Source organism: Nycticebus coucang, chromosome 4 (genome assembly GCF_027406575.1).
Source record: "Nycticebus coucang isolate mNycCou1 chromosome 4, mNycCou1.pri, whole genome shotgun sequence".
Classification (NCBI taxonomy): domain Eukaryota; kingdom Metazoa; phylum Chordata; class Mammalia; order Primates; family Lorisidae; genus Nycticebus; species Nycticebus coucang.
The window spans coordinates 24,927,848-24,951,114 of NC_069783.1; the positions used below are offsets into that span (position 1 = coordinate 24,927,848).

The window sequence follows — 23,267 nt, forward strand, 5'->3', positions numbered from 1 at the left end:
AGTGGGGTGGGCGAGCAGGGGCAGAGGGAGGAGTTGGGGTAGGGCAGAGCAGCCCACCCCATCCTGCCCCGGCCTCCAGCTGGGTGCTGCCAATAGTGGGTACCCTGAGCAGAGCCTCAGCAAGTGTTCCAGGGGTCCAGGTACCGGGGGTATTTCAGGTCCTTCCTAACTCCAGCCTCTGCAGCCTGAGCCCACCAGAGCTGACAAGCTACAGAGACTGGGGCAGCTCTGTGCCCAGAGCACCCAGGTCCCAGCCAACCCCAGCCTCTGCCATGGCCCTCACCATCACATGAGCCCAGGAGGCTGGGGTAGGACACAGGGCACGGCAATAATGGAGCCCTTAGGAACCTCAAGTCCAACTCTTCCTGTTTCAGAAGAGACCAGTGAGGCTCAGCACTCCTGACCAGCCGTTTTGCACATCTGCCCCCCGGCAGGGCTTCATCCATAACAGGCCCAAACAGGAAACCACCCACATGTCCATCAGTAGGGACATGGATGAACTGAGAATGTGTGTGCCCAGGAATACTACTCAGCCATACAAAGGGAGAGACTATTATTCATACACACACAACAGCACAGACAAGACTGAAAACCGTCATCCTGAGAGTAAGAAGTCAGACAAAAAAGAGCACAGTCTACAGCACAGCATATGCAGCTGCAGAAAATAGAAACGAATCTGGAGACCCAGAAAGCAGATTAATGGCTGCCCTGGGTAGAGGCGGTACAGAAGAAAGGGATTAAAAAGGGAAACGAGAGAAGGTACGGAACCACGGACACACTCACTCTCTTGGTTGTGGTGGTAGTTTCACAGGTACCCGGCCCAATGGCAGCGATTTTCAACCGCTGGAAGATCTGTAAGAGGATCTTAGGTGTGCTGCAAAAATTTTTAAAGATCATTAATCAAATTATTTGCAAGAGAAACTATTTTCAAAGCCAATAAGTATAGTCTTTTTTGCTCTTTTTTTCATAAACATAATTTAAGTGTGCCATGGAAGTTTAACTAAAAGTTCAAGTGTGCGGTGAGATCAAAAATGTTGAGAAGCACTGCACTATGGAGTGGCCACTGTTTACCTCTTCAGCTCCATGGCTGGCACCCATACTGGGGTTAGGGACAAGGCACCTGCTACCTGGACTGGAGCTGGTGGCTCCTCCTCGTCCACAATAGTCAGACAGGTGAGCCACCCTGCTACTCAACGCACCCACCTAGTGCTACACTCTGTTCTGCAACTTCATAACATACTAAGACCCTGAAATTTTGTGCCGGGTCTAGTGGAAATGGTTCAGGATGTTCCCCACACCCCTTCTCCTGGGATTCAGGCTCCTCTCCTGAGTGCATGAGGCCGGGCTGAGCAGTAGGACCCGTGCAAACCCCAGTGCCAGGCTCCCTTGGCATCTCCTTTGTGGGCTGGCTGCCTCCCTTCAGGTGAGGCTGTCCAGGAAACACCTGGAATCTGGATGCAAAATAACCCCCACAGCCCTTCAGTCCAGCGTGGCAGGGCTGCATTCCTGGGTGATTCCAAGGCTAAGGGCTGCCCCCCAGGACGGAGTTGTACAGGGCCTGCTGCCACCAGCACACAGAGCCGATGGAGCTCTGCAGAGATGAAAGTCAGGGTGAAGGTGTGGGCCAAGGACCAGCTAAGACAGACAGCACTCCAAGGCTGGGGAGCTTTCTGACTGAGCCCTGAAGGAACAGTGGAATCCAGCAACTGGAGCAGCATTTCAAAATGGGAAACTGAGCAAAGACCCAGCAGGAGAATGTTCCCAGGGGGATCTAGAACAATGCAAAGAGCCCAGGTCTTCTTAGGAAGGGGAGAGAGTAGAGCTCCAGCAGTAGGGGCAGTGCCCATCTCCTTCATGGTTATATGAGGTCTGGCAATTAAGTTTACACACTCATCCTAGAAAAAGTGCTATACACCTAATTGCCAAATATCACTGTGATCACCTTTGAAGTACTCCCCAAGGGAAGTTATCATCAATGCCAGCATCTAGTCCACCCTTCGAAGAAATTTCAGAACTCTTTTTCTGGAATGGCCATCAGAGCTATTGTCATATTACTCTTGATGTCCTGAATGTCATCAAAATGTTTTTCTTTCAATATTTTCTTTATTTTCAGGTAAAGGGAAAGGTAATTGGGAGCCAGATCAGGTGAGTAGGAAGGGTGTTCCTATACAGTTATTTGTTTACTGGCTAAAAACTCCCTCACAGATAGTGCTGTGTGAGCTGGTGCATTGTCATGATGCAAGAGCCATGAGTTGTTGGGGGAAAGTTCGGGTCATTTTTGTCTAACTTTTTCACATAGCCTTTTCAGCACTTCCAAATAGTGATTAGTTAACTGTTTGTCCATTGGTAAAAATTCATAATGAACAATCCCTTTGGTGAAAATGCATAATGAACAACCCCTCTGATATCAAAAAAGATTAGCAACATCATTTTGACTCCATTTGGACTGTTGGAACTTTTTTGGTAGTGGAGAATTGGCTGACTTCCATCGTATACTTTGAAGCTTTGTTTCAGGGTTGTATTGATACACCCATGTCTCATCACAAGTTGTATTGATACACCCGTGTCTCATCACCCAAGACATCATCTTACCTCTCCAAAAGGTCTTGGCAAATTTTGACTCTCCTTTGCTATTGTTCATCAGTGAGCTCCTGTGGACCATTTTTGCACACACCTTTCTCATGTCAAGATTTTCAATTAAGATTTTCCTGTTTTGTTTTGGTTTTTTTGTTTTTTGAGACAGAGTCTCAAGCTGTCACCCTGGGTAGAGTGTCGTGGCATCACAGCTCACAGCAACCTCAAACTCTTGGGCTTACGCGATTCTCTTGCCTCAGCCTCCCAAGTAGCTGGGACTACAGGTGCCTACCACAACACCCAGCTATCTTTTTTTTTAGTTGTAGTTGGGTCATTGTTGTTTGGCAGGCCTGGTCTGGATTCAAACTCACCAGCTTGCATGTATGTGGCTGGTGCCCTAGCCCCTTGAGCTACAGGTGCTGAGCCTCCTATTTCTTTATCAATGTTTACTTGGTCTGCTATGCTTCTCACAGTCAGCTGACAATTTTGATGTACAATTTGATGAATTTTTGCAACATTTTCATTGGTTCTGCTTGTTACTGGACACCCTGGCCTCTCTCATCAGTCACTCTTTCCCTCCCCTCAGAAAAACTTTTAAGCCATTTGTACATGGCTATTTTCTTCATGGCCTTGTGTCCATAAACTTGGACTAACATGTTCCTGATTCCCCTTTCACTCTTGCCAAGTTAACAAGAAATTTAATGTTTATTCATTGCTCTAATTCAAGCTCCAACATTCTCGTAATGGCACACAAAAGCACAAAGACAACAATAAATGCCACTCAGCAAGACACTCCACACATTGACATGAATACAGCTGTAAGACACCAATAAACCAAAGTTATGAAACCTTACCAAGTTGTTTGTACGGTGCTGCCAATATAAGCGCACAGTGGTTTTTGAACTTAATTGTCAGACCTTTTTCTCTCTGGAAACTCACACTCTACCTACAACTCACAGGGATCAAAAGATGATTATGAAAGTGTGGGAGTGAGGGAGGAAGGAAGGAAAGAATGGGAGAGGCCTTGGAGGCATCCACCAGGGAGGATGTTCAGCTATGTTGTCCTACATGCTACAGGAAGCCAGGGAAAGTTTCAGAGCATAGAAAAAAAAATGCATGTAATTTAGTTTCCAGAAGATTCACCTAGTTATCACTCACTCCTGATGGCTGTCCCTAGGCCCAGCACCTGCTCTCTGTAAGAGGCACAATCTCCACACCAGCCAGTAGGGGAGTGGCAGGAGGCCACATAAACAGACTGGGAGGCCTGAGCAGGCCAGCTGCTGCTTCCAGGACTGAAAACCAGCCACTCCCCTGTGGGCAGAGAGGTCAAGAAGAGCCTGAGGCACAGTCAAGAAGGGAGAAGATTGTCAAAACCCTGTCATGGAATCTCCTAGCTCTCCTAGCCTGACATTATCCTGGCAGCCCCCTCTGTGGTCCAGTGGCCCTGCATCCAGGGCAGGGAGAAGGAGCAGAGACCTGAAGGCACTCCTGGTCCACTTGGTTCCTACACCTCCCAACAGCTAAGGAGCCTCAGAAAGCCTCATCCCTCCCCCATGACACCACATCCCTTGAGGTCAGCCCCTGACCTGAGGAGTGGTGGGTATGTGAAAGGCCCCAGAGTGCTGGGGACAGATTCCTGCCTGGCTATTGTCAGGCTGTTGTCAGGCTGTTCCCAATTCTAGCATCCAAAATGAACAGTGGCCACCTTCCCTCCCGCTCCCTCCTGCTCTGGGCTCCTAAGATGCACCCCAGAATCCACAAGCCCAGCACAGCACTTAGAGTTGGGCCCTTCGTCTACTCCATGAGCCTGGGTAACAGGCAGGGCTCTCTACAAATGAGGGCTCCATACTTCAGATAGGCCAGTGGGCTTATCTAAGTCCCCCAGCTAACATGTTTGGGAAGAGGGAGTTTCAGCTTCCTAGGCAGCCTCAAAAAGGGCTTTACAGAGGGCTGTAGCAGGACCAAGTCCCCCATCCTCTGTGGGTCTGCCATTACTGAAAGGGCCAAGGCCATCACTTGCTCTACCCCTCTATTTGCCAGTGAGGAGATACAATGCAGAAAGCTGAAGCAATGCCTCTAAAGTCACACAAGAAAAGTAAGGAGACCAACTCGGGCCAAAAAGACTGAGGAAGAGCCCTGGACAGGTTGGCCATGGGGTCCTTTATAGGGGATTATTATAAGGGGCAAAGGCCTAGCTCATCCCACTCTGTTATTGCTGCACAAGAGATGCTTAATTCTGTTCCCCCAGGGGCCAGTGTGTCCAAGTTAAGATGATCTGGAAGATGATCTGATGCAGTGAAGAAAACCGCTACCTGTGTTGAGTACTTGCCAAATGCCAGGCATGGTACAAGGCAGGAATCACTATCCTTGACTCACAGATGAGGGCCAGGGCTCTGGGAGAGGTTGGGGGGGGGGGGGTTGGAGGACTTGCCTGAGGTCACCCAGATGGTAAAGGGCAGAGCTTGGACTGAAAACACAATATACTTCCACTCTTCCTCCCTTTCCTCTGACCTTGGTCACCATGCTGCTATTTGCTGTGGGATGGAGTTGCCCCCCACTTGCTGAGGTGGCACCCCTGAAATTGAGCCCCCTGGCCCCTCAGCCGGCTCTCTTCCACCCATGCTCTGGTTCTTCAGTGCTATTCCCAAGCCCTCTCTTCTTCCCTAAGGCCTGCCAGGGCCACCTCACCAGCCTCACCCTATGTAATGGGCACTAGGAATCTGTATTTTAACAGGAATCTTCTGGAAGCACTGTGTAAGTAAAGACTAAGATCTACTTCTCTCCAGAAAGGTTTGGGGTCTGGTTTGTTTTGGGTTTTTTGTTTGTTTGTTTTTGCAGTTTTTGGCCAGGGCTGGGCTTAAAGCCGCCACCTCCGGCATATGGGGCTGGCGCCCTACTCCTTTGAGCCACAGGCACCACCTGGGTCTGTTCTTGAGAAAAGAAAACCAATTTCCACTCCACCATACCAGGGCCAAAGCAAGGTTATGTGCCCTCCCAGGAGGTACAACCTACTGTGGTGAGCAAATAGCCCCATTCAGTGAGGGACAAAGGGACATCCCCTCCTCCAAGCACATAGTTCCAGAGCCACTCAGCTGAGAAAGAGAAGGATGGCCCCACACCACCATCACTTTTGTCACTTTTCCCTCAGGAGAAGAGCATCCTCCCCCCACACACATTTTCCCTGGCAGTGCCCCTCCCCATTAAAGCCAATCTCTGCTCTGAAGGAAAGGTCACTTTGCCTGGAGTCGCTAACAATTACACATTAACAGCCCTAGTGGTTTCTCACAGTTTCAAATGCTGACTTTTGCAAAAAAAAAACTTCTTATAAAGGCCATCTTCTCTTCTTATTCCATAGCATTTACATTTTATAAGATTTAAACAGAACCACTTTTAAGCAAAGATATGCAGGACTCTCCTCACATCCCCATTAAAAGGAAAATCAGGGAAACATCTACATTAGATGGCTATTCCTTCTGCAACCAGCAATGATTAGCTCCTACAAAACAGCATGGTGGGCAGCGCCTGTGGCTCAAGGAGGACGGTGCCGGTCTCATATGCTGGAGGTGGCGGGTTCAAACCCAGCCCTGGCCAAAAACCACACACACACACACACACACACAAAACAGCATGGGATGCCACTGCCTCAAATCAGAGAACTACTTTCTCCCAGAAGCCCTCATGCCTTCCACAGCTGGGGGCCATGGATATCCATCTCAGGAGAAGGCATCCACTGTAGAGGATGCCCCATTACTTTTTATTTTTATTTTTTGGCCAGGGCCGGGTTTGAACCCACGACCTCCGGCATATGGGGCCAGTGCCCTACTCCTTTGAGCTACAGGCACCACCCGAGGATGCCCCATTATTTACAAGCACAGCAGCTGTATTTAGTAAGCCAACTAATGTGTCAGGCACAAACACTACTAAAAGAAATACATCCAATGTCATATTTGACAGACCAGCCCTTTAAGGTAGCTATGACTGGTATACCCATTTTACAGATGGGAAACAGGCTCACAAAGGCCAACAGACTTGCCTGCCCCTAATCCCACAGCTGATGCCCTTCAAGGCCCTCTGCCCCAGCCAAGGCATCTCTGAGCTGACAAGAAACCAGGCCTGGAGCCTCACTAACCTCCTAAGCTGGTCCACCCTGCCCTCCCAGTTAAGGACACTTGACCATGTCCTTCACCATCTGACCAGTGAGCAGCACCTCTTTTTGTTATTCTGCATCTCCATGAATCACTTACCCTTTTTGATGCTTTTGTGTTAAAATTCCCTCAGGCGACCCACAATCGTTCCTAAAAAACTGTCTGGGCCTCAGCAGCAGGGTCAGCGCGCCACCTAGTGGCTATGTAGAGAACCTCATATCATCTAAACCACCAGAGTGCAGCCCAAGATCTGGAAGGCCCTTAGGAGTCAGGTGGTCCAGCTGAAGTTCAGAGAGGGGAACTGACCAGCCTAAAGACACACAGCAAACTAGAATCTAGTCTGCAGGACCATAACCAAGTTGTTAGGCATCAAGACTATGCTTCCGGGCGGCGCCTGTGGCTCAAGGAGTAGGGCGCCGGTCCCATATGCCAGAGGTGGCGGGTTCATACCCAGCCCCGGCCAAAAACCACAAAAAAAAAAAAAAAAAAAAAAAAAAAAAAAAGACTATGCTTCCCATCTTTCCCTGTGTATGCGGGAAGATGCATATCTGGAACCAGCTCTCTATTCTAGAGGTGAAGGTAGGCTCTTGTTCACAAGGTGCACCCTGTTCCTGGTACTGCATCTTTTGTTCTGTTTATCATTTTGCATAGGTAAATTTACAAATAGTATAAAATCCAAAAGGCAAAAAAGGGTAAGGAGTGAAAAGAGAGTCTTTCTCACTCTACCCCTCCACCACCCAACTGTCAGTTGCCACATCTTCATCCAATGATATATTTACAAGTACATACATATATTTTCATTTTTTATGTAAATAGTAGCATAGCATACACAGGGCTCTTAACAATGCATCTTGGAGGCGGCGCCTGTGGCTCAAGGCGTGGGGCACTGGCCTCATATACCAGGGGTGGTGGGTTCGAACCCGGCCCCGGCCAAGACTGCATAAAAACAAAACAAACAAACAAAAAAAAAACATAGCAAATAAATTAAAACAATTATTAAAAACGCATCTTGGAAATCATTGTATTATACATCCACACATAAAGAGCCTTCTCATTCCTTTGTCAAGTAACACTGCATATCCTGTACGGCAGTATATGCAGGTACTATAATTTATTTAACCACTCTTCTTTGGATGGATATTTTAGGTGGTTCTCAACCCATTGCTATAAAAAATATGTGTAATGAAAACATGTTAGAATAAACTTCTGGAATTGCTGGAATTATCAATATTAATTTTGGTCTCATATACCAGAAAACCCAGCATAATAAGAACTAAAATATGTAAGGCTGTTAGCAAAACCACAAGGGGGTTTCAGTAGAGCTCTAGTTGCTCATCGCACAAAGATCCAACGATTGACACAACAAGGATTGCCAAAGAAGAAAGGAATTTGTAATACAATAATGTCTTGCTGGGAGAACAGGAGGAACTGGAGAGAGTTGCCTCAAATCTGGAGAAGTTGCCTCAAATCTGTGCCTCTGACTAAGGGATATCATGGGCCATGGGTCTTGGGGCCAGTTGTGGTGTTATCTCACAAGGGGCTACCTGTATTGGGGGTAGGTTGTGAATCTTGGCACCAAGAGGTCTTCCCTGGAAACTTCAGAATCTCAACTCCTTTGTCTTCCATTATTTCAAGTGTTGTGGCTCTTGCCTATAATCCCAGCACTTTGGGAGGCCAAGGCAGGAGGATCATGTAAGGCCAGGAGTTTGAGCTTGTCGTTTCTGGGGAACAAGTCAGAAGTTCAAGTCATTAGTTAAGGGAGATTACAAAACATACAGGGTTTCATGGAATCAGTTACAAGGTCTGATTATCTCATTCAAACATGTCCAGAGACATATGATCCAGGGTCACGTGGCAGCTCCAGGCTGAGGCAAAGCATGTGCATGCGTAATTTTTACAGCTATTTCCAAATTCTCTGTCTTGATTTCCACCATTAATATACAACAGTATTTCTCTACAGCCTGACCAACAGCACATTGTCATACTTTGTTTAAAAGTTCTCAATTGAACAGGTGAAAATGATACTCACTGTATTTTTCTTTAATTTCAGATTATTATGAAGGTACATACGATTTGATTACATGGTTTAACTTTGTAAGGTTAAAGTCCAAGCCTTGTAGTTGTGTCCTTCACCTAGGAATTGTGCAATATACCCATGCAATGTACCCGTTAGGTGGGAATTTACCCATTCCTTACCACCCTCCCCCCAACTTGAACTTCATTTCATTATTCTCACGAGAACATTGAAGTGTTGATCTACTAGCTCCAATTTGGTACAGAGTACATGCGATGTTTGTTTTTCCATTCTTGTGATACTTCACTTAGGAGAATGGTCTCCAGTTCCATACAAGTTATTAAAAAAGATATAAGATCTCCATCTTTTTTGTGACTGAGTAATATTCCACAGTAGGCATATACCACAATTTATTAATCCATTCATGTGTTAAAGGGCATGTGATTGTGAATTTATGATTCTCTTTATTATAAGCACAGTTGAACATCTTTTCATGGGCCTGAGAGGTACTTCATTTTTCATGGATTATCTTGTATTCATTGTCCAATTTCTTTTTGTGTTTATGATCTTGTTTACATTGAATTTTGTGCACAGCTTTATTAAGACACAATTTACATGCCACAGGCCCCTCCTGACTAAATTGGAGCCCTCTTGGCCAATGGTTCCCCAGAGAAACCTTAAAACTGAGTTCCTGTCTGGGTGTAGTGGCTCACACCTGTAATCCTAGTACTCTGGGAGGCGAAGCAGGTGGATTGCTTGAGCTCAGGAGTTCCAGACCAGTCTGAGCAAGAGCAAGATCTTGTTTCTACTAAAAATAGAAAAATTAGGTGGGCATGGTGGCACACACCTGTGGTCCCAACTTCTGGGGAGGCTGAGACTAGAGGATCTCTTGAACCCAGGAGTTTGAGATTGCTGTGAGCTGTGACACAAGAGCACTCTACTCTGTCTCAAAAATATAAACAGGGCGGCGCCTGTGGCTCAGTCGGTAAGGCGCCAGCCCCATATACCGAGGGTGGCGGGTTCAAACCTGGCCCCAGCCAAACTGCAACCAAAAAATAGGCGGGTGCCTGTAGTCCCAGCTACTCGGGAGGCTGAGGCAAGAGAATCACTTAAGCCCAGGAGTTGGAGGTTGCTGTGAGCTGTGTGAGGGCACGGCCCTCTACCGAGGGCCATAAAGTGAGACTCTGTCTCTACAAAAAAAAAAAATATATATATATATATATATAAACAGACAAAAAAACCCAAAGTTTTGTCTGTTCTGCTATTCTGGACATTTCATATAAATGGAATCACATAGTATGTGTTCCTGTGTGACTGGCTTCTTTCACTCAGCATAATAGTTTCAAGGTTGAAACTGCTCTACATGTGTCAATACTTCACTCTTCTTTATTGTTTAATAATATTCCATTATATGGATATACCATATTTTGTTTAACCTTTCATTGATACACATTTGAGTTGTTCCCATTTTTTGACTGTTGTGAATAATACTGCTATAGATGTTCATGTCCAAGTTTTTGAGGCAATGCATGTTTTCATTTTTCTTAGGCAGATTCCTGGGAGTGGAATTGCTTTGGTTGTATGCTAACTCTTATTTTAACCTTTTGAGGATATAACCTCATATCCTCTCTAACACTTGTTATTTTCCTTCTTTAAAAAAAAGCCAGGCTAGGGCGGCGCCTGTGGCTCAAGGAGTAGGGCGCCGGTCCCATATGCCAGAGGTGGCGGGTTCAGACCCAGCCCCGGCCAAAAAAAAAAAGCCAGGCTAGCAGGTGTGAAATGGTGTGTCACTGTGGGTTTTTTTTTGTTTGTTTGTTTTTAAGACAGTATCTCAAGCTGTTACCCTAGATAGAGAGAATGCTGTGGCCTCACAACAACCTCAAAATCTTGGGCTTAAGTGATTCTCTTGCCTCAGCCTCCCAAGTAGCTGGGACTACAGGCACCTGCCTCAACGCCCAGCTATTTTTAACTTGTAGTTGTCGTTGTTTGGCGAACATGGGCTGGATTGGAACAAGCGAGCTCCAGTGTATGTGGCTGGTGCCCTAGCTGCTTAAGCTACAGGCGCCAAACCATCATTGTGGTTTTCATTCAGATTTTCCTAATAGCTAAGTATGGCGAAGAACCTCTTCACATGCTTATTAGCCATCTTCTTTGGAGAAATGTCTATTGGTTTTTAAGACCTCATTATATGTCAAGGAAATTAGCTCTTGGTATATGGTATGAATTGCAAATATTTCTCCCAGATTGTCATAAGCCTTTGATTTTATTTATGTTTTTTTCCCCAGTGCAAGGTTTTCTATCATACTAAGGAAGGCCTTTCCTACTCCATAACTATTACAACTTCTTAAAAATGGCTATTCTATAATTCCTACTAGTAATTTTAAGATTTAATTTTTTCTTCCAATAAAATCCTTTATCCAGCTATAATTTATTTTGGTGTAAGGTAAAAGGGAGGAATCAAAATTTATTTTTTCCAAATATTATCCAGTTATTCCACCAACATTTAAATACTCACCACTGATTTGAAATGCAACGTATGTACCGTACTTACTCCATTTCTGCATGACTTTGGGTGTATTTCTTGACTTCCTCTTCTTTCCCAGTTACTCTCCAATCTGTGAACCAATACCATAAAGAGTGCATGTTTAAGGCCAGGTGCAAAGGCTCATGCCTATAATCCCAGCACTTGGGTGGCCAAGGCAGGTGGATTACATGAGCTCACAGGTTTGAGACCAGACTGAGCAAGTTCAAGACTCCGTCTCTAAAAAATAGCCAAACATTGTGGCGGACACCTGTAGTCCCAGCTACTTGGGAGGCTGAGGCAAGAGGATCACTTGAACCCAAGAGTTTGAGGTTGCTGTGAGCTAAAATGCCACCGCACTCCACCAAGAGTGACCAAGTGAGACTCTGTCTCAAAAAAAAAAAAAAATTCCATGTTTAACTTTTTATTATGGAACAATTTAAATATGCAAAATATTAGAGAAATACAATGAGCCTCCAGACATCCATAAGTCAGTTTCAATAATCATCAACATTCTGCCATTCTTATATCCTGGTTTACTTTTCCTTATTTTTTCCTAGAGTGTTTTAAAGCAAACCATTTTGCCTATAATTACTTCACTCCCTAAGAGTTTTGCCTATCATTGCTTCACTAAGTACTTTTTTAAAAAATAATCATGATAGGGTGGCTCCTGTGGCTCAGTGGGTAGGGCGCCGGCCCCATATACCGAGGGTGGAGGGTTCCAACCTGGCCCTGGCCAAACTGCAACAACAACAACAAAATAGCCGGGCATTGTGTCTGGCGCCTGTATTCCCAGCTACTCGGGAGGCTGAGACAAGAGAATCACCTAAGCCCAAGAGCTGGAGGTTGCTGTGAGCTGTGACACCATGGCACTCTACCAAGGGCAACAAAGTGAGACTCTGTCTCTTAAAAAAAAAAAATATTGTCATGATACCTGTATCACAACTACTATGGCCTCCCAACAATGTCTATGTCCTAATCCCCAAACCTGTGAATAAGTTACCTTAGGTGACAAGCGGGACTTTGCAGGTATGATCAAGTTAAGGATCTTTAGATAGGCAGAGTATTCCAGATTATCCAGGTAGAGCCAATGTAATCACACACACTCCGTGTAGGCAAGAGGTTTGAAGTCAGAGAAGGCAATGTGACTACAGAAACAAAGTTCAGTGTGATGTGGGGCCAGGAGCTCAGGCAGGCAAGCAGTTCCTAGAAGTCAGAAAAGGCAAGGAGGGGGCGGCACCTGTGGCTCAAGGAGTAGGGCGCCGGTCCCATATGCAGGAGGTGGCGAGTTCAAACCCAGCCCTGGCCAAAAACCAAAAAAAAAAGAAAAGGCAAGGAAATGCCTTCTCCCCTAGAGCTTCCAGAAGAAACACAGTTCTGCCAATACCCTGATTATAGTCCAGGGAGTAAACTTCTGACTCCTGTCCGCTAGAACCGTACGATAACAAATTTGTGTTGTTTTAAGATGCATGTTTGTGGTAATTTGTTACAGACACAATAGGAAACTAATACCACCAATAAAATTAGCAATAACTCATTATGTAGACCATGTTCAGTATCTCCCAAATGTTCCAGAAATATCTTTTTACAGTTCATTTTTCACAGGTTGTATTACTTTAAATATTAATTAAGCATTTGTGGGGCCAGTGAATATTTTCATTACTGTGTTAACAGAAAAAAAAATCCAAACTATAAAATAATTTAAAGAGGTTAATTCTGAGCCAAGTACGTGTGACTGATGGCCCAGAGGACATTTTTAAGAGGTTTTGAGAAAATGTGCCTACAGTCCCTGGGCTACATTTTAAGGAGCTGGTTTTATACATTTTAGGGAGACGGAAATTATACATAAAGTCATAAATTTATAGAGGAAGGTGTACATTGGTTTGGCCTGAAAAGGCAGGATGTCTCAAAGCTGAGGTGCTGGGTGAGGGGGGCATTTACTTAACATGGGTGGTTATGGGTGGGTTTAAAGTTTTTTTTGATTTGTAATTGGTTTAAGAAATGAAGCTTTGCCTAAAGACTTGGAATGTTTTTAAGGAAGTCTATTAATCAGAAACAAGCTACTGGACATGGACATTTATAGAAATTCAAGTAATCTGTTAAGTAAGTTGATGGCTGGCAGATGTGGCTTAAGCTTTGTCTTACAAAGGTCTTAAGCCTATTAATGATTTAGTATCTTAAAGAGTGACTCCAGGGCCAGGCGCCATGGTCCACACCTGTAATGCTAGCACGCTGGAAGGCCAAGGCAGGTGGATTGCCTGAGCTCACAGGTTTGAAACCAGCCTGAGCCAGAGGGAACTCTTGTCTCTAAAAATAGCTGTGCATTGTGGGGACACACCCATAGTTGTCGGAAGCCATATAAGGTACAGCTCGGCCTTACTTCCTTTTTAAGTAAAAAACAGTTTTACCTTTTCCCGGTAACTTTACCTGGCAACTAGCCAACCAATCACCTTATGCCCCATCTTACTTACTCTAGCCAATCCCCAGTTAACAACTCCTCTGAACCTCCCAAAAAGACCCACCCACCTTCCCCGTAATGCTTATAAGGTACAAGTTTTTTCAATAAAATTTGAGACTTGATCAGAAAACTGTCTTGTCTCCCTTTCTCGCGCCCCTTGTTTGTTTTTCTCCTTTAGGTGGTTCCTGCGGCCCCCCCCCCTCCCCCCGTTGCTGTCCCACGGGTCCAGACACATAGTCCCAGCTACTCGGGAGGCTAAGCCAAGAGGATCAATTGAGCCCAAGAATTTGAGGTTGCTGTGCGACATGAGGCCATGGCATTCTACCAAGGGTGACAAAGTGAGACTCAGTCTCCAAAAAAAAAGAATAACCCTGAAAGGGAGCAGGCATAACAAGGAACATTTAACCTCCCTTCCCATGGCTGGGTGCAAGGTGTAAGTTGTGGCACCCAGAGACAAGACCGAAGCAGAGATGTTCAGGACAGGTTTATTGAAAGAAAGTGTGACCTGCCTGGCCAGTGCAAAGGTGGCATTTGTGCCCAGGTGGCAGTTAGAGACTCCTTTTATACAGGGCAGTAGGGGAGGGGCTTGCCCAGAAAGGCCTTTGGCACAAACTTAGGGGGTGGAGGGAGGAGGAGGTTTGTGTATGGCTGTGTTAGGTCCCCCCCACCAGCCAGCAACTCAGCTAAGATTTTTCTGTGGTCCCCATGGCCAAGAAAAAGTCCATTCACTTGGCTGGGGGACTTGAGATTTTGTTTTAGTTCAATTATCAGGTTTCAACTAAGTTAATAAAAATCTAATCTAAATAAATAAATACTACATATATGGAGTCAACCGGATCACAAATCACTCACTATAGACCTTTTTGGACCTAGGTTTCCTAATCTGACAAGTGAGGAATTGCATGAGAAGGATGTTAAACACAGGAGCCTGGAGTTCCCCAGGGTAAGGCCCATGTCCAAGAAAGCTGGTGTCAACCTAGAGCCATGATTGTTAACCAGTGAGCCATGAGAGGATTTAGGTATGCCACAAAAACTTTTAAAGATCATTAATTAAATTATTTTCGAAAAAAATTCAAAGCACAGTTAAGTATATTCTTTTTTTTTTTAACTCTTTGTCCAACATAGTTTAAGTGTGCCCCGGAAGTTTAACTATAGGTTCAAGTGTGCCATGAGATTAAAAAAATATATTGAAAAACACTGATCTAGAGGTTTAAGTGAGTCAGGGGAGAAACTATCATGAGCTTAGTCAAAAGTATAGTCAAAGGACAATGTTTGCCTGGGACACATCAATTCAATTCAGCCACCATCATGGTTCTCTTTCTCTGAGCAAGGACACTGAGCTGGATGCCAGGCCAGCAGAGTGGCAGACTGAGAAGTGAAATTACAGGATGCACAGTGAAAGTTGAATTTCAGATAAATAATGAATCATTTTTTACTATAAGTATGTTCCAAGGAATATTAGAGACACGTTCCTACTATAAAATGATTCCTTGCTTATCTGAAATCAAATTTAACTGCAAGTCCCTGCTTTATCTGCATCTGACTTGGTCTTGCTCTCAAGGACCAAGACAAACACCAGTTTCCAAGACCCAAACGAGCTGCCTCAAGGCTATTGATCAGCACTGATGGGGTTGTGTTGAGGGGCAGAGGAGTAGCAGTCACAGAAGAGGATAAGAAAGGAGAGGTTTCAGAATGACCTTATGAGGGCCTGAAGCTAGAAGGAGCAGGTGACTTCTAATCTAATCATCTCTGGTCACCATAGAAACCAGCTGTAAAGTCAGCCAGAACAGAACAGGTGACTGGCAAGGATGGTCCACATTCCCTTCCCCCACAACCTAGTCTTGCCAGGCCTGGTCCCAGCCCATGCCTACTCCAGCCCTCATCCTCCAAGTCCCTTGCTCCTCTTCCCAACCACACCCTCAGCTGTCTGCCCTTCTGTGCCACCCCTGCAGGTAGGGACAAGCAGCCAGACACACCCAGTCGCTGTCTGGGAGGTCACATTCTAGCAGGTGAACAGATGTGGGAGGAAAATGGCCTGAGGATATAAGGCAAAACTTATTTAAAACACAAACACACACAAAGACCAAGTCTGGCCTGGTCTGTCTGCTCACATCTCTCTGTCCTTCCCAGGATAAAGTAACTCTCTCCTAATCCAAAATGTGATTACACTGATTCAGACAAGCCACAGCTGTCAGTAAGCTTTGAATACCAATGCAAGGTTTACAGAGAGCATTTTATTTGACTCTGGAAATTAGAGGCTCTTTGAAGGTAGCATGCAAATTTATTCAAAATGTCTCCACTTTGGGAGGTCAGAAGACTCAAGCTTGCTGAGGTCTTTCTTTCAATGAACCTTTTGCTGGGTGGGCTCTGGTCTCTCAGGAACTGTACAAATTCTCCCCAGAGGGCCTGGCATTGTACTTCCACATCCGTCCTGTCTACATAACAAGCTATGAATGCTGTTCCCATTTTATAGGTAGGAAAGTGGGGCTCTGAGTGATTCATCAACTGAATGCTGTCACTTTGCTTTAAGTGGCAGAGTCAACCAGAAGCCCCTCCCTTCCCCAGCTAGGGACAACTTGCATAGATGTCCTTCCATGCCTGAAGATTCTGAAGAAATTCCATCTCTTCCCACTGTCCCCAGTCACAGAATGTGCTCACAAAATGAGCATCCCTGACACTCAGTAAATTTCCTACCTTACCTTTGCTGAAAATTTGCTAAATTTGCTCCTTTTCAGATTTTCTCACAAGCTGTTGTCTTTAATTAGCTTGAACCAGTCAAATCTGAATGTCAGGAGGTAGTTACTCCTCTGATGGCCAAGATCACCACACAAACAAGGCTGGCCCACTTTTGACTTTCTAAAGCAGTGTTTTTCAATTTTTTTTTATATCACAGCACACTTGAACCTATACTTAAACTTACACAACACACTTAAATTATGTCGATCAAAAAAAAAGAATTAATAAAATAGTATACTTACTGTTCTTTGAACTTCTTTAGAAAAGAATTTAATTCATTATGGGGTGGTGCCTGTGGCTCGGGGAGTAGGGTGCCGGCCCCATATACCGAGAGTGGTGGGTTCAAACCCGGCCCCGGTCAAACTGCAACCAAAAAATAGCCGGGCGTTGTGATGGGCGCCTGTAGTCCCAGCTACTGGGGAGGCAAGAGAATCGCCTAAGCCCAGGAGTTGGAGGTTCCTGTGAGCTGTGTGACGCCACAGCACTCCACCAAGGGCGATAAAGTCTGTCTCTCCAAAAAAAATTCATTCATTCATTCATTAATGATCTTTAAAATTTTTGGCAGAAAACCTAAGATCTTCCCGGTTGAAAGTCCTTGTTCTGAAGGCTCAGCAAGGGAGGAAGGAGGACCCTGTCCCACCTCACTCTATCCATTGTCTCCACTGTCCAAAGACACCAAAGTTCTCACTGGCTTCCTTAGGATGCGTCTTCAAAGATCCCAGATCTAGAAAAGAAAAAAACAAAAAAAGATCCCAGATCTTCCCAGCAATGCGGGAGGGTGGAGTCCAGGCCAGGCAGGTATTAACAATAGTTATGCTGGTTTGTAGATGTGTTATTTAAAACAGGAAATCAGGGCTTCCAAAATTATGAGGCAAGTTTGTATCCAACAAACAATGAGCTCTATCCCTGAATTCTGTATTGTTTTTTTGTTTTTTTTAGAGACAAAGTCCCACTTGGTCGCCCTCAGTAGAGTGCCGTGGCGTCACAGCTCACAGAAATCTCCAGGTCCTGGGCTTAAGCGATTCTCTTGCCTCAGCCTCCCAGGAAGCTGAGACTACAGGCGCCTGCCACAACGCCCGGCTATTTTTGTTGTTGTTGTTGTAGTTTGGCCAGATCTGGGTTTGAACCCACCACCCTAGGTATATGGGGCCGGCGCCCTACTCAGTGAGCCACAGGTGCTGCCCCCGAATTCCGTTAAATAATAACCTGAAGTATGGAAATAAGTAATTTAAAATTTAAGCTATTGGAACTTTACATTATTCTGAGCCTTAAAGGAATACATGATTATGGAATCCCAGTCACATGATAAACAGCTGTAACCTAGGCAGCTTAACCTTTGTTTATCTGATTAGATTTGCCTTGTTCTTTACTGTATGATGGTCAGCTTCTACAGTGAAATGATAGAGAAATTACTCATAGTTTTTAATAAGGGCTAAAATCATGTCCGTGGGCTGGCGCTCGCTCATACTCTCTCCTTCTCCTCTTTGCTTTCTTTCTCTGCCTTATACAGAAAGTTTTCAAAAACAACTTGATTCTAAAGGAGAGCAGACCAAAAGAAATGTAAAATTCATTTCTTTACATTCACCAGCTCTTTTGTCTTTTAGAATTTGCCCTATAGCCTCAAGGGTTCCTGAGAAGTCCCTGGACAAACAATGGGATGTGACTATCAGGCCTCGGGATCAGAAACACCTGTCAAAATCTGTCTCCAACCTTACAGAGAAAAACCAGATACAGGATTCACATTCTTTTTTTTTTTTTTTTGTAGAGACAGAGTCTCACTTTATCGCCCTTGGTAGAGTGCCGTGGCCTCACACAGCTCACAGCAACCTCCAACTCCTGGGCTTAGGCGATTCTCTTGCCTCAGCCTCCCGAGTAGCTGGGACTACAGGCGCCCGCCACAAAACGCCCGGTTATTTTTTTTGTTGCAGTCTGGCCGGGGCCGGGTTTGAACCCACCACCCTCGGCATATGGGGCCGGCGCCCTACCCGCTGAGCCGCAGGCGCCGCCCAGGATTCACATTCTTAATACCTTCTGAATATGGCTGCAATTAACTTTTTCTCTTCATCCCCTTTAAATTCAGCTAGCCACTTGACTTCAGGGCAACATTCTTCCTTTTCTTTCTTTGAGATGCTATGTCTCCTTGCTCTTTTTTCTCTCTCTCTTTTCTTTCTCTCTTTTCTCTTTCCCCACTCTCACTCTCTCATTCCCTCTCTACTCCTAAGAATATAAAATAAACTTTATACTTTTGCATCCTAATCTTGGTGTCATTCTGTGCAGAGCACCTACTGAGCTTTACACCCTAACTCTTAATTGTTTTGTCAAATGTTGTAAATGACTAAAGAAAGATAAAGGGCACCAGGGGCAGACTCCTTCCCTCTTCACTACTGATCTTCATTATAGATTAACCTTCTTACCTTTCTCTCACAAAGACTTTATGACTATCATGTTGTCTAAGATAAAATGTTAAATACACTCTTTTGAACTGGAAAGGAAATGAAAACAAACTGTACTGAAAAGAACTATAACTAAAGTTGTAACTTACAAAACAGTCTGCTACAGGCTGAAACTGGACCTCCTTCTCTCACCACTTACAAAAATTAACTCTCACTGGATAAAAGATTTAAATCTAAGACATAAAACTATAAAAACTCTAGAAGAATGTGTGGGGGGAAACTCTTAACCATTTGGCCTGGGGAAGGAACATATGAAGATCCACTGGCAATTACAGCAAAAACAAAAACAAATAAATGGGAGCTGATCAATCCTAAAAGCTTCTGCACAGCTAAGGACACAGTGAACAAAGCAAATAGCTTTCAGAATGGAAGATATTTGCATGTTATGAATCTGACAAAGGGCTAATAACCAGAATCTACGAAGAACTCAAGCAAGTCAACGAGATGAACCCAATTAATTACTGAGCAAGAAACATGAACGGAACCTGCTCCCAAGAAGACAAAAGGCCAACAAACACATGAAAAAATGCTCATTGTCCATAGTGATAAGAAAAATGCAAATGAAAACCACCTTGAGTTATTACCTAACCCCAGTGAGACTAGCCCACATCACAAAGCCCCAAGGCTGCAGAAACTGCTATAGATGTGGAAAGAAGGGAACTCTTATACAGCTGTTGGTGGGATTACAAACTCATACAGCCTCTTTTGGAAAGCAGTATGGAGAATCCTCAAAGAGCTAAAAGTAGACCTTGCATTTGATCCTGCAAACCCATTACTAGGTATCTATCATAAGAACATTTGCACTTGAATGTTTATAGCAGCTCAATTTACAATCACATAGATGTGGAAACAACCCAACTGCCCATCAACCCATGAATGAATTAATAAACTGTGATAGATGTATTCCATGGAATACCATTCAGCCATAAAAAGATGGAGACTTTGCATCTTTTGTATTTTTTTTTTCTTTTGACAGAGTCTCAACTATGTTGCCCTCAGTAGAGTGCCATGGCATTATAGCTCACAGCAACCTCAAACTCTTGGGCCTAAGCGATTCTCTTGCCTCAGTCTCTCAAGTAGCTGGGACTAAAGGCGCCCATCATAATGCTTGGCTATTTTTTGGTTGCAGTCGTTATTGCTGTTTAGCAGGCCTGGCCAGGCTTGAACCCGCCAGCTTTGGTATGTGTGGCTGGCGCCCTACTCACTGAGCTACAGGCACTGAGCCTGCATCTTTTGTATTTACCTGGGTGGAGTTGAAGAACATTCTCCTTAGTAAAAGTATCTCAAGAATGGAAAAGCAGGCACCCCATGTACTCAGTACTAATTTGAAACTAAGATGAATAACCACAGGCTCACAGGAGAGAAAACATAATTAAATTCAAGGAGGAAAGGGGAGGGAGCTGGGAACTCAGTAAGCTCCCACCCAACAGGTACAATGTAGGGGTATATGACACACCTCCTGGGTGAAGGACTCAACTACACTGAGCTGTTACCTAACAAATGCAAATAATGTAATCTAATCATATGTACTCTTATACTAATCACATATTAAAAAAAAAATACTAGTTCTTTTGTTTTCTGCCTATATAAGCAAGGCTTTGCCTTTTAACTTTGAAGCACTGATCCTGTTTCTCTGGAGTCTGTATTTCCCAGGTGGCTATTCCCAGCCTTTCATGTGAATACATTTTTTAAAACTGGATTTTTATGCTTTCAATTACTTCAGGTTGACAGACGGATTGTGCCCAGCCTATGTATGTACACATCCCCTGCTTCCTGTTTTTTCCAGAATTCCCTGAGCTCTGGGCTTTCTGATATCCGTGGACACAAACGTTGATCCTAGTTTTTTCCCATAAAGCCTACTCTGGCCAGGTGGCAGAGCCTGGAGCCCCACTATAGGTCACATCCTGGCATAAGGGCTGGCAATAACCCCTGTTGTGTCCCCAGGGTTGTTTCTGCCCTGGATGAACCCCCATTCTCAATCTTGCTCCTCTTTCAAGTCCCTGTCCTAGCTCCCCTGACCCCCAGTTCCACAGGCTGCTGTGAAACTGAGGCCACAGAGACCACACTCCGCCACAGGCCTGAGCCAGAACAGCTCTGATCATCACTGTCATCCCCTCACTCCCCACCCTCACATTGCTGCATAGTAAACCTCTCTTCCCCTGAAGCCCACGTTCCTTGAGGGCAGCTACCTTGTCTCGCTTCTCTTCAGGGCCTCATACCTGGCTCTGAGCATTACACTTCGTAGATTCCATGTGTATTTGCCAGTAAATCTTCCTGTCCCCTGGGCTCCAGAGACAGCAGTCTGATGAATGGTCAGAAATCATGACAAATTAAAATTCATTTTATGATGTGACTATACAGACAGACACTGTGCTGCTAGTGACATCATGCCAGGCTGGTCATTAGTAATGTTTACTTCAGGACTGTGCCCTTGGCCTAGAATCATGTGGGGAAAATGGCCAGAGTCCCACAGAGTGAGTCACTGCAGCCTACAGGAACTGTCCCTGATAGGGGTGGGGCTCTCCACTGGTGTGGTCTGCCCTAAGTCTGTCCTCTGGAGAGAACCTGTGCTTCCTTCATTCTACAAGTCCCAGTGTTTCAGTAAACATTTCTGGATAAATTAATGAATTCTTTTGAAATCACACAAAACTAGAGGTGTTGGAGACAAAGAAGCTCAGAAGAAACTCTCCTGCGTCTTCCATCTCCCTACTGACAGAGAGGTCAGGTTCCATTGAAAGAAATTTCTGAATTGGTCTGCAGATCCCAGACACACTCCATACTCAACATCTCTAGCCATGACTATTTTCTCCTTATGGGGACAGCCCTTCCCCCGTCCCTCTGGGGGCCTACATTTTGTCCTTATACACCTTCTCCATCAAGTCTTCCTGCAATCGAGTAGTCTGGTGCAGGGTTTGAGGATTTTTCTGGCCACTTTCACATGTTCAAGGCAATCTTTGGGCAAGTAGGAGGAGCTGGCAGACAGGCCCTGTCTTTGTACCTCCAGTAACAAGGTCTGCAGTAATGGGGGAAATGTGCCCACTGGGTCTGAAAGCAGCCCCAAAGGATCTTGTCTCTGGTATGACCAGGGATGGGGTGCAGACTAGAGCACTGGAGAAGGGGAAGGCAGGCAGCTGACAGCTGAGAACCAGGAGTAGGATTTTAAAGGCCACAAATTCTCTGTAAACAAACCTAGGGACTATGTTTCTGCCTGAATGTCTCTGAGTAACAACTATAGTCCACAAAGGAGTGGTGGGGCGGGGCATGGTGCAGAGGCTATGCAGAAGGTCTTGATTTCTGGAGACTGAAGAATCTGAGTGCAAGTAACACACACACACACACACACACACACACACCGTAGCCTATCTTTTTTTTTTTTGAGACAGAGCCTCAAGCTGTCTCCCTGGGTAGAGTGCTGTAACATCACAGCTCACAGCAACCTCCAACTCCTGGGCTCAAGCGATTCTCCCGCCTCCACCTCTCAAGTAGCTGGGATTACAGGCGCCCGCCACAACGCTTGGTTATTTTTTGGTTGCAGCCGTCATTGTTGTTCGGCAAGCCGGGGCTGGATGCGAACCAGCCAGCTCAGGTATATGTGGCTGGCACACACTAGCATATCTTAAGCAAATCATTCGGCTTCTCTCAATTTAGTTTCGTTGGCTATAAAATTCTCCAAGTTTGGCACTTGTCCCAGAGGCTGCAACAGAAGGAGGACAAGTGGTTTGAGGAGACAGAAAGTGGGGCTTATTAATTTGCCAGAAAAAGAGATGGAGACTCCTGTCTTAAAATGCCATCACAGGAACTGTATTAAAGGGTCGCTGCGTTAGGAAGGTTGAGAACCACATACAGAGCGGGGAAGTTTCAGCTTCAGGCTGTCTTAACTATTGTTGATGGTCCTGATGGAAGAAGACTTCTTGGGCGAAGGAGCTCCCCCTTCCAGGACCTCCTGGGACATGTACCTCTGTGGACCTTTGCAGAGACAATTCCAGTAGAGCCGTATGCTGAGGTAAAACGAACAAAGCATACTCCCCAACCCTTCCGACAACTGGCCTGAGGCAGGGATGCAGGTTTTAGTTCTCCAAAAGGGTGAAGGGGTTTTAAAGAGACAGAATACATTTTTACCCTTTTTCAGGCCATTCTCTGTTACAAAACGGTCTCCTCAGCAGCAGGAACTAGATTCCTATGCCACTTTGCCGGAAGATGTGAGCAACTCAGCAGGCTGTGATCCCTACGAGCACCTCCCAGGCCTCCCTGGAGTTTCCTGGGGATCCTGTAGAAAAGAGATTCCCGCGGTTTCCACCTCGGGGCTTGTCCCTGACACCTTCCGCTCAACCTCTTTAAACCCAGGCGCACTCCTGGGGGCGGGGCG

General features: G+C 45.2%; 1 long non-coding RNA gene across 2 annotated transcripts; it reads right to left on the reverse strand.

Annotated features, from left to right (window-relative positions):
- Positions 1 to 7,779: 7,779 nt before the first annotated feature.
- On the reverse strand, positions 7,780 to 23,229 carry LOC128583787 (uncharacterized). Of its 2 annotated transcripts, XR_008379544.1 has the most exons (5): positions 23,021 to 23,229; positions 17,094 to 17,172; positions 12,258 to 12,402; positions 11,285 to 11,348; positions 7,780 to 8,440 (listed from the first exon to the last, which is right to left on the reverse strand). It is a non-coding gene; the product is annotated as an uncharacterized LOC128583787 (long non-coding RNA). The 2 variants fall into 2 exon arrangements; XR_008379545.1 differs by lacking the exons at positions 12,258 to 12,402; positions 17,094 to 17,172 and having other exon boundaries at positions 23,021 to 23,214.
- Positions 23,230 to 23,267: the final 38 nt, after the last annotated feature.